Source organism: Loxodonta africana, unplaced genomic scaffold, assembly GCF_030014295.1.
Source record: "Loxodonta africana isolate mLoxAfr1 unplaced genomic scaffold, mLoxAfr1.hap2 scaffold_41, whole genome shotgun sequence".
Taxonomy (NCBI): Eukaryota; Metazoa; Chordata; class Mammalia; order Proboscidea; family Elephantidae; genus Loxodonta; species Loxodonta africana.
Window position 1 is genome coordinate 1,988,587 of NW_026975124.1, and position 10,863 is coordinate 1,999,449.

The 10,863-nt window shown below is 37.5% G+C and overlaps 1 pseudogene; it reads left to right on the forward strand.

The window, feature by feature from the left end:
• The first annotated feature begins 2,351 nt into the window (after nucleotides 1-2,351).
• On the forward strand, nucleotides 2,352-5,955 carry LOC100669920 (olfactory receptor 14A16-like; annotated as a pseudogene).
• Nucleotides 5,956-10,863: the final 4,908 nt, after the last annotated feature.

Here is a 10,863-nt window from a genome sequence, read left to right on the forward strand (position 1 = left end):
GATATATATATTTATATTTATACAATTCAATAAAAAGACAAATGCCAGGGTCTCAAAAGCTTGCAAGTGGCCAGCCAAGTTACAATTGGTCTATTCACCTGGAGCAGCAGAAAAAGAGGAAGAGCCAGGAATAGGAGGAGGAAATGAAATGTGTGCCTAATTACTTCCACGAACAAATGCTTCCTTTGCCATGAGACCAGAAGAATTGGATGGTACCTGGCTTCCATTACTGAACATTTTGATCCAGGATTCTGTGGAAGAGTTCTTATCAAAAAGGGGGAAATGCAGAATAGAAATCCAAATTCTCATGCAAACCAGATTTTCTAGGGCCATTGAGGATGGATGAAATCCTGAAACTGTTGCCCTGAGATAATCTTTAAATCTTCAACCAATGTATCCTCTGAAGTTTTATTTAAACTGAACAATAGGTTAGCTTATTTAGTAAAAAATGTTTGCTTTGAACATCATGCTCTTTTGAAGTACTGTCTATATGGGATCAAATTGACTACAAAAACTTGAATGGTCAGATAGGAAGCTTACGGGGCAGTGAATTCATGTTACTGAGATGAGAAAAAATTCAGAGAAGGAAAGTAAGATAATTACACAAATTGAAGAATGACATCAACCCCACTGAATTGTATATGTAGAAATTGTTGAACTGGTATATAGTTTGCTGTATATACTCTCAACAACAATAAAAAATGAAATATATATGTGTGTATATACACACACACTCACATATATAATTTATAAATACTGTTAGCCAAAAATGATATCCTAAATCCTGTTATAGTTGGAGGATGCAATTTGGAATAATTATGTGATTTCATTTTTAGTAGTGAAATTCGAAAATACCAAATGTACATTAAAATTTTTGTTGTGATAGATATGAGTTAATTGAAAACATTTAAAGACTTGGTAACAGTATACCTTTGCAAATGTTTTGGGAAGAATAAACATATACAATCCATCAATTATCAATAAATTATCAAAGTGTGCTATATCAATTAAACTGCAAGAAATACCTAAACAACCAAATAAACATGTGCACAGAGAATGTAATTATAATTATGTTAACCAAAAGTTTGCTTGTAAAGAGAAGACAGGATTTTCAAATACTGAATACCAATGCCATGAAATAATAAGGAAAACTGCTGGCATAATGGTTAAGTGCTAGGCTGCTAACCAAAAAGTTTGTGGTTCAAATCCACCCAGCCACTCTGCAGAAGAAAGACTCTGCCACCTGTTTAAGTAAGGATTACAGCCAACACAATGCTATTGGTACAGTTTTACTCTGTTGCACAGGGTCACTGAATCAGAATCAACTTGAAAGCACCCAACTGCAGCAAAAAATAGATAAAAACACAAAGCCATGAAGAATATTGCTGTGTGTGAAAACTGAATCTCTAAACCACACATGGTGAATGTCAAAAGATGTATTTTTGTAAATATGTATGGCAAGTAATAGGAAGATTTTTGAAGGAAACATTCCCAAATGTGCAACTCTAGTTCTTCCTGGGAAGAAATTTGTGAATGAGTCTCTCCAGGCACGTTTCACATTAATTTTCTCCTACATTGCTTTATTTTATGCAAATAATATTTTCACAGATACTAGTGTTAAACTGACCAAAAAAAAAAAAAAAAAGCAAAACTAAGCAACAATAAAACAAAACAACATTTGGACCTAATAGGTATTCCTGAATATAAATTTCAATACTTGGATTCAGCTATTCTATTTTCTACTAAAAAGTTAGTGTTGTAACACATTGATGAATAGAAAGAGACAAAATGAACAGTTGTATATTCTCATCACAGAAAACCCCTAGGGGCATTTGAATTACCCTTCTGTGTGGTCCTAAATCCTGATGTTCATGGACCTCAAAGCCTAAGCCTCACCCCAATTATACCATGGTGACCTCATATGAAACTCAGAAGACACATAGGACTAGTGAGATAATTAAGCAGCCTTGGTCGTGGACTACCCCGCCGTTCCAGAATGAAGGTGTTCACTGAGGGCAGACACAGCATGGCCCTTTGCTTCCACATGTATAAGAACACATTCAGTGGAGGGATGGAAGAGGGAAATGTGCCCCATTCTACTCCTACTGTGCCTGTTGGGGTCTTTCCACTTCATGCCTGACTGCCAGTTCTAACCAAAGGGAAGAGAAATCTCTGTGAATATTGATAAATTTGTTATATTTTAATAAATTTATGCAACTCTTTTCTTCTGAAGTCTTCAGGAAGAGGAAATTTTAACATTGTCATCTGTATCCATAGAAGAAACCTGTGCTAATTGATAAGACTATTACTACCCAATTTGTTTCTAGGTGTTTTGTTTAAATGAAAGCTGGAGGGGTAAGGGAGAAAATTAAAAAAAAAAAAAAAAAGGTGCATTTGTAAATGTGAGAATGAGGAAGTAGTGGATGTTGAAAAAGCTGTTGTATTGTCTCAGGCAATAGTTTACAAGGCTGTAGTTTACAAGGAGAGAAGAGACGTTCCATCACAGCAGCAGTTACTCTCTAAAAAACAAAAAAAGAAGTGACAGTGTGGACATCCTAAACTTTACTGAAAACTCTTCTATTTGACATCAACTAGAAAAGACATCATCCCCATTCCACCTAGGACCTTCTTTGTATTATTTTTAACCACCGTTCACAAACCCATGCTTTTCTTTTTATTCTACTGTATTTTATTTTCAGAAACCCTGGTGGCGTAGTGGTTAAGAGCTCAGTTGCTAACCAAGAGGGCGGCAGTTCGAATCCGCCAGGCACTCCTTGGAAACTCTATGGAGCAGTTCTACTCTGTCCTATAGGGTCACTACGAGGTGGAATCGACTCGATGGCAGTGGGTATATTTTATTTCATTTTTCTCCATGTCAAGAGCAGCGTTTATCAAATGACTCCTGGAAGCAGTCAGTAGAAAAGAGAAAGACTGTGTTAATAGCTTTACATGTAGAACATATCCTAACCCCCATAAGCCTAAAACCAAACCTGCTGAGATCTAGTCAATTCTGACTCATAGCAGTGGTGTAAGACAGAGTATATCTGCCCTATAGAGTTTCCAACGGAAGCAGACTACCACATCTTTCTGCCATGGAACAGCTGGTGGGTTAGAACCATCAACCTTTCATTTAGTAGCAGAGCACTTAACCACTGCTCCACCACGGCTCAAACCCCTACACCTGCATAGTAATCTCCTAAGGCATGGGAGGCAATATAACTTTTTCTTGCTTCCTGGACAGACGCACTTTGTTGCATCCTCTGCCTTTTTCTTAACTGCCTTTAATGCCAATCATATTTCAGTTTGCTCTCTCTAATATCACAAGAAAAAAAAATACAGTTGCACTCGAATCCATTCATATTCATGGCAACTCCCTCCGTGTCAGGGTAGAACTATTCTCCATAGGGTTTTCAGTAGCTAATTTATTGCAAGTAAATTATTGTGTCTCTTCTGAGACAGATTTTGATGTACTCAAACCACCAGCCTTTTGGGTAGCAGCCCAGTGCATTACCTGCTTCCATTACCATTAAGAAAGTGGAGCTGTACTGTATGCCATTTTCCTGAGACTTTTCTGATAAGCTTCACTCCAAACAGAATCAAGCCATGTTAAGGGTGTTTGCTCCACCCTTTGCTTGTTAATATAACCAGAAGATTCGGGATACTGAGTTCATATCTGAGTGAACTAGTTATCAGTGTATCTTTATTTCCACAGACATGAATCAGCATGCCTGAGAAACTAGACAACATAACCATCATAATGGAATTCTTGCTCATGGGATTCCCTGAGGACTGGATGCTACAGAGACTGTATGCAGCCCTCTTCTTCCTCACTTACCTGATGGCATTGACGGGGAACCTCCTCACTGTCACCCTCACCACCATTGATCTGCATCTCCACGCCCCTATGTATTTCTTTCTGAAGAATTTGTCCTTGATTGATATAAGCTTCATCTCTGTCACAGTCCCCAAGTCCATCCTGAACTCTCTAAGAGTCATTCTATCTCCTTCCTAGGATGTGCCTCACAAATTTTTCTTTTTCTTTTTTTTGGAAGCACAGAGTATACCCTCCTTGTAGTCATGTCCTACGACTGCTATGCTGCCATCTGCCATCCTTTGCGCTATGAGACCATTATGAATAGAGGCTCCTGTGTGCAGGTGGTGACTGCATCATGGCGGATTTGTCTATGGGTCCATCCATGTAGCAGGTACATTCTCTGTCAATTTCTGTGGGCCCAACATAGTGCACCGGTTCTTCTGTGACATTCCATCACTGCTTACACTTGCTTGTCCCAGGGAGCAAATTCTAGAATATGCATTTATAACTGCCAACTTTTCCTTTGCCTTTTTATGCTTCCTTTTCATGATTGCCTCTTATGTTCACATTTTCTCAGCTGTCTTAAGGATTCCATCTGCTCAAGGCAGGTGCAAAACTGTCTCCACCTGCATGCCCCACCTCACTGTGATGACCTTGTTCCTCTTTTCAGGCATTGTTACATATTTAGGCACCAACTACAAACCTGCATCATCACTGAATCTTTTCATGTCTGTGTTATACTCTGTGTTACCTCCCAGCCTGAATCCTGTCATATATAGCCTGAGGAATAGGGATATGAAGGCAGCCCTAGGCAAATTACTGGGTGGTAAAATGTTGCTAAAGATGTAAGTATTCTGCTATCTTTAAAATATTGGCATGCATTTTCTCTTAAGTCAAAAGAAGTTTTTCAAATGTATTTTGGCCATCTATGTCTTTGGAACACATTAAATATCTTCAAGTTTAAAAATTCTCCTCCATATTGACTTCAACAGCCTTGTCACTTACAATTTCTAGTGATGTTTTCTCACTTTACTTTTCAGCATTATATTTATTTAAAATATACACTTCTTTTATCACTTTGACATTTAATTTGGGCCAAATGTTTTGAAAGAGTGAGTTGAAAGGAAGTGGAGAAAGAGGTGAAACACCTATAAATAGCAGTTTTTTGTGTAACATCCACTGTAGACTAAAGTGTTTGGAACTCTGCCATGTAACTATAAAATAGATACAGATATATATAGGAACCCTGTTGGCGTAGTGGTTAAGAGTTCTGCTGCTAACCAAAGGTGAGCAGTTCAAATCCACCAGCTGTTCCTTGGAAACCCTATGGGGCAGTTCTATTCTGTCCTGTAGAGTCAGAACTGACTCCACGGCACCTAACAACAACATATGTATATACATGGCATGGACACTTAATAAAGGCAAATGGATATGTTACCATTACTGTATCTTCCATTTATCTTGTCACAGCTACAATAGACTGTATATTCTGTAATCGAAATCAGACCCACTGATTTTTATATTCTTTTCTTGGGAGGTTGTAGAGCATCTAGAAACACACAATGCAGTGAATAACCCAGACTTTGAGGTTATTCTGGTGGTTTCATCTCCTGTGTTGCCATTCTCAGATGCTGCCTCTTTACATTATCATACATTATTTCTTCAAAGTTAACATATTATGTCTAATTTTCTGTCACTGTATTTTACAACTTTATAATAGTGATAGAAAACAGGAGTAAAGAGAACCCTTTGGCTGTCTTACTATTCTACACATTTTTCTTTTTAAACTTTTTTTATTGTACTTTAGATAAAGGTTTACAGAACAAACTAGCTTCTCATTAAACAGTGAGTACACATATTGTTTTATGACATTGGTTAACCACCCCACGACATGTCAACACCCTCCCTCCTCAAACTTAGGTTCTGTATTACCAGCTTTCCTGTCCCCTTTTGCCTTCTAGTCCTTGGCCCTGGGCTGGTGCACCCCTTTGCTCTGATTTTGTTTTATGGGCCTGTCCAATCTTTGGCTGAATGGTGAACCTCAGGAGTGACTTCATTACTGAGCTGATAGCATGTACAGGGGCCATACTCTCAGGGTTTCTCCAGCCTCTGTCAGGCCAGCAAGTCTGGTCTTTTTTTTTTTTTTTTTGAGTTAGAATTTTGTTCTACATTTTTCTCCAGCTCTGTCTGGAGCGCTGTATTATGATCCCTGTCAGAGCAGTCAGTGGTGGTAGCCGGGCACCACCTCTTTGTACTGGACCTTTCTGGTGGAGGCCGTGACAGTTGTGGTCCTTTAGTCATTTGGACTAATCTTTCCCTTGTACCTTTAGTCTTCTTCATTCTTCCTTGCCCCTCAAAGGGGTGTGACCAGTGGAGTATCCTACATGGCCACTCACAGGCTTTTAAAACCCCTGACACTACTCACCAAAGTAGAATGTAGAGCATTTTCTTTATAGACTGTTATGCCAGTTGAGCTAGATGTTTGCTAAAACCATGGTCCCCGCGGTTCTCAGCCCAGCAATTTGGTCCCTTGGGAAGTTTGAATGTATCTATGGAGATACCATGACCTTGCCTTGTACAAGTTGTGCTGGCTTCCCTAGTATTGTGTACTGTCTTACCCTGCACCAAAGTTAGCACTTACCTATTGCCTATTTAGTGTTTTTCTATCCCCACATTTCCTCTCCCTTGTAACCATCAAAGATTGTTTCTTTTTGTGCGTAAACCTTTTTAAGAGTTTTTACAGTAGTGGTCTCATACAATATTTGTCTTTTTGTGATTGACTTATTTCACTCAGCGTAATTCACCCATGTTATGAGATGCTTCGCAGATTCATCGTTGTTCTTTATCAGTGTGTAATACTCTGTTGTGTGTATGTACCACAATTTGTTTACCCATTCATTTGTTAATGGGCATCTAGGTTGTTTCCATCTTTTTGCTATTGTGAACAATGCTGCAATGAACATGGGTGTGCATATGTTTGTCCGTGTGATGACTCTTATTTCTCTAGGTTATATTCCTAGGAGTGGGATTGCTGGAACATGTAGTATTTCTATTTCATGTTTTTTTTAATGGTATTTCTAGCTTCCTAAGGAAGAGCAATAATGTCTTCCAAAATGGTTGTATCATTTTGCATTCCCACCAGCAGTGCATAAGAGTTCCAATCTCCCAGCAGCTTCTTCAACATTTGTTGTTTCATGTTTTTTTGATTCGTGCCAGTAATGCTGGGTGAGATGGTATCTCATCTACACATTTTTCTTATCATCATAATTTTTCTTATTTTAGAATTTAAAAATAAATAATAATTTCACCCATTTGAGTTTCTGGAATTATTATATACAAAACAAATACATTTAAAAGTTATAAAAGTAGTTATGTAGCTACAATCATAAGGATCCCTCGTGATGCAATGGTTAAGCACTTGGCTTCTAACTGGTAGGTCAGAGGTTTGAAACCACCAACTGCTCCTGGAGAGAAAAACCTGGCGATCTGATCCTGTAAAGATTATAGTCTAGAAAACTCTTAGGACAGTTCTGCTATGTTGGGTCGGGTAGCTATGAGTTATAATCAACTCCAAGGCACACAGCAGCAACAGCTATAACCACAGATCAATCGTAATCCATAGGATGATGATTAAAATCAGCCAATAAATAACAGTTACCATCAAGTCAGTTCTGGCTCAAGTTGGCCGCATGTGTGTCAGAGTAGAAGTGTGCTCTGTAGGATTTTCAAAGGATAATTTTTCAGAAGTAGGTTACCAGGCTTTTCTTCTCAGGTGCCTCTCAGTGAACTTGAACCTTCAACCTTTTGGTTAGCACTGGAACGCTTAACAATTTGCACCATCTAAGTGTTCCTCTTACCTCATAAACAGTACTAAATGCTCCAGGTTTCACGAAGTGAGAAACTCTTTTTTTCTTCAATTTCTCTATTTACTTATCTTTTCTTTCTGTCACTATATCCACTCTCTTGTTCTGCTTTTGATGAAGCTGAAATAGGATAGATGGCATCTTTCTTGGTCTGCCTTAGCCGTCTGAACTGAGTTCTCAAAAATGGACTGTGTTCTTTCTCTAGAGTATATTCTTTCCCAAGACACAGCCAAGATCTCTGACTGTTCCATTGGTGGCTATCTACTCCTTCAATTTTCTCATCTTTTCTTGCATTGTATAATTATCTGTTTTTAAGAAATTAATTATATTGCTAATTATTTGTTATAGAGTAATACTAGGTGATATTTTTATTGAAATATTAATTTTTCTTATTGAATGAAATTAATGTTATTTTCTTCAATATTATAAAAATGTATACGTGAAAAATAACTGTGGCCTTCTAAGGAAATGAACACTCTCATAATTATTTTTTACACAAGATCAGCACTGACCAATAGACATATAACCAAAAACACATTTGTAATTTAAAATTTTCTAGTTGCTAGATAGAAGCCCTGGTGGCTGGCGCAGTGGTGAAAGCACTGGGCTGCTAACTTAAAGGTCAGCCGATCTGCTATGCAGGAGAAAGATGTGACAGTCTGCTTCTGCGAAGACTTACAGCCTTGGTAATGTTATGGTGCAGTTCTACTCCATCCTATAGGGTTGCTAGGAGTCGTAATCAACTCGACCACAGTGGGTGTTTTTTTTTTAGGTTTTTGGTAGCTAGTTTAAAAAAAAAAAGAAGTGAAGTCAACCTTTATTAATTTATTGATTTAAACAAATCTAAATAAAATTTCATTTTAGCAAGCAATGCATACATATATACAAGACTTTTTATATATTTTTCATACTAATTCTTTCATCTGGTGTGTATTTTACTTTGCAGAACATCTCAGTTTGTACTACCCACATTTCAAGTGTTCACTGGCTGTAGGTGTGCTGTGGCCGCTGTCTTGCACAATCGAGTCCAAGGTACTAGCTATGTGCTCTGATTTGACTTAGAATTCAGTAAAAACATATTCTGTTGTACCTTATTTGATTATACAAGAATACAGTTAATTACATTTTTATTAGAATATGACTATAACGGGGTGTGTGTGTGGTGTGTATGTGTAATTGTTTGCCTTTTGTTGTTGATGTTACCTGCCATGGAGTTGGCCTCCAACTCAGGGTGACCCCATGCACAACTGAAGAAAAGGCTGCCTGGTCCTGCACCATCCCCATGATGGGTTATGGATTGAACTGTTGTGATCCCTTGAGTTTTCACTGGCAAATTTTTGGAAGTAGATTGCCAGGCATTTCTTCATAGCTCACAAAAACTAACCAAAAAAAAAAATCCTATTCTCAGTCAGATTGACCATTTAAATTAAAAGCTTATGGCATAAAATAATAATTTCCTGTTACAACATAGGATGTCAGTAGACCTCCCCCCCCCAGTAAAATCTAATTTAATGAGCTGATTTGGACTAATGTTCCTTCATGCTTCATGTGATGGCATTATAATACTCTATAATCTATTTAGGGTTAAGAAAAGCAACAATTTGTGCACTGTATTCCAGGAAGAATGAAGACAACAGTGGTGCTTGAGCACACATAGTGGAAGGGAAGTAGCCACTGGTTCTAGTGAGCCTAATTTAACAACCTAAGACATTGGTTTAATTGGAACGTGTTAAGACAGGGGATGCTTCTAAGCAGTGCAGTGCCTGAGGACAGACTGTGAGACAACAGTAAGCATCTGAGGGACCAGATACAAAGTTATTTCATTTCTACATAGGAAAGTCGTTCTTGCTTCATAGGCAGTATCCCCCCTCCCTCTTCTCTTGGGCGCTACTGATAGATAAATGCTGGAATTTTACTTTCTAACTTCCATATCTTGGAGATTCTTTAAACAAACAAACAAAACAACTCATGTGGCTTTAAGTGTTGTATTAAATTTTCTGTAATAGTCTCTGACCTTGTTTCTAGATAACCAGTTTTTTTTCTTTTTCACACCATGAGCTGTACATTTAACTCCATGAATACAGTATTTATTTATTGGTGCTCACTTTACCTCCTTCTAAAATGCTTGTTTTCATATGAATGTCCTGGTTAAAGATTCATCCCTTCCTTCCCCCCCACCCCGTTTCTTTAATCTCTTAGACACTTTAAGTAGGCTCTCTGGGTAACTTCCTCACTAGTGTTCTTTGAGGTTAACTTGCTGCTTGGGGTCTATTCCACTGAGCAAAATGGTTTTACTAACTTAGTCACTGGGGTGTGTTTATGCACTGCGGTTGTGGAAATAAACGGGACATCATTTGGGACCTGTATATGCCAGTGATGCCTGTAATTTCAAATATTCTGGGTGGTTTTAATTTACTTTCTATTGGCTGCCTTACATCACTAAAAAGTGTATATAACAAATCCTTTGAAGGTGGCAGGGTTTTTAAGTTTCAGGAGTGACATTTCCCATGCAAATCTCTGACAGAGTATGCTTCTTGGCCTACTCAGTATAGTTTTTCTGGTAGTTGAGGGATAAGTAATAATTTTATAGGCAGACTCTTTCTGTTTCTGAACTAATTGGGCTATCAATTTCTCTTTTCATATTTTCCTGAAATAGTTGCTACAACAGCAAACCAAACAAAAGGAATTGTGGCACTTCTGAATAAAAATTTAAGCGTTCATTATATGAAAACACGGAGACTTTATGAATAGAACTACAAAATCTGATGAAGCTATTAAAATGACACTTTGAATATTTTAGGGAAAATAATAATTTCCCATTGTACATGTTTGATGCAGTTGAAGTTGATGACAAATATAAGTTTGATCCTGTGGTACTGAATTTCAAGTGGAACATGAAACAAGAAGGAACACCTTTGAACAGCAGAAAGTAATTATTCTCCCATACAGAATCTCATAGATAACAAAAATAAAATCATATTTTATTGGGAAAATTAATGACTACTCATAAATGACACTAGGATAAATAACTTGACTATTAGAGAAGGTTGGAAGATACTTCATTCTATAGGAATCCCATAAAATTTAGGACAACTGAAAAATGAAATGTGATAAATTAAGTTAAAATACAAGGAGAAGGAAACTTAGAATAATATTTTTTCATTTTATGATATAGGATAACCTTCT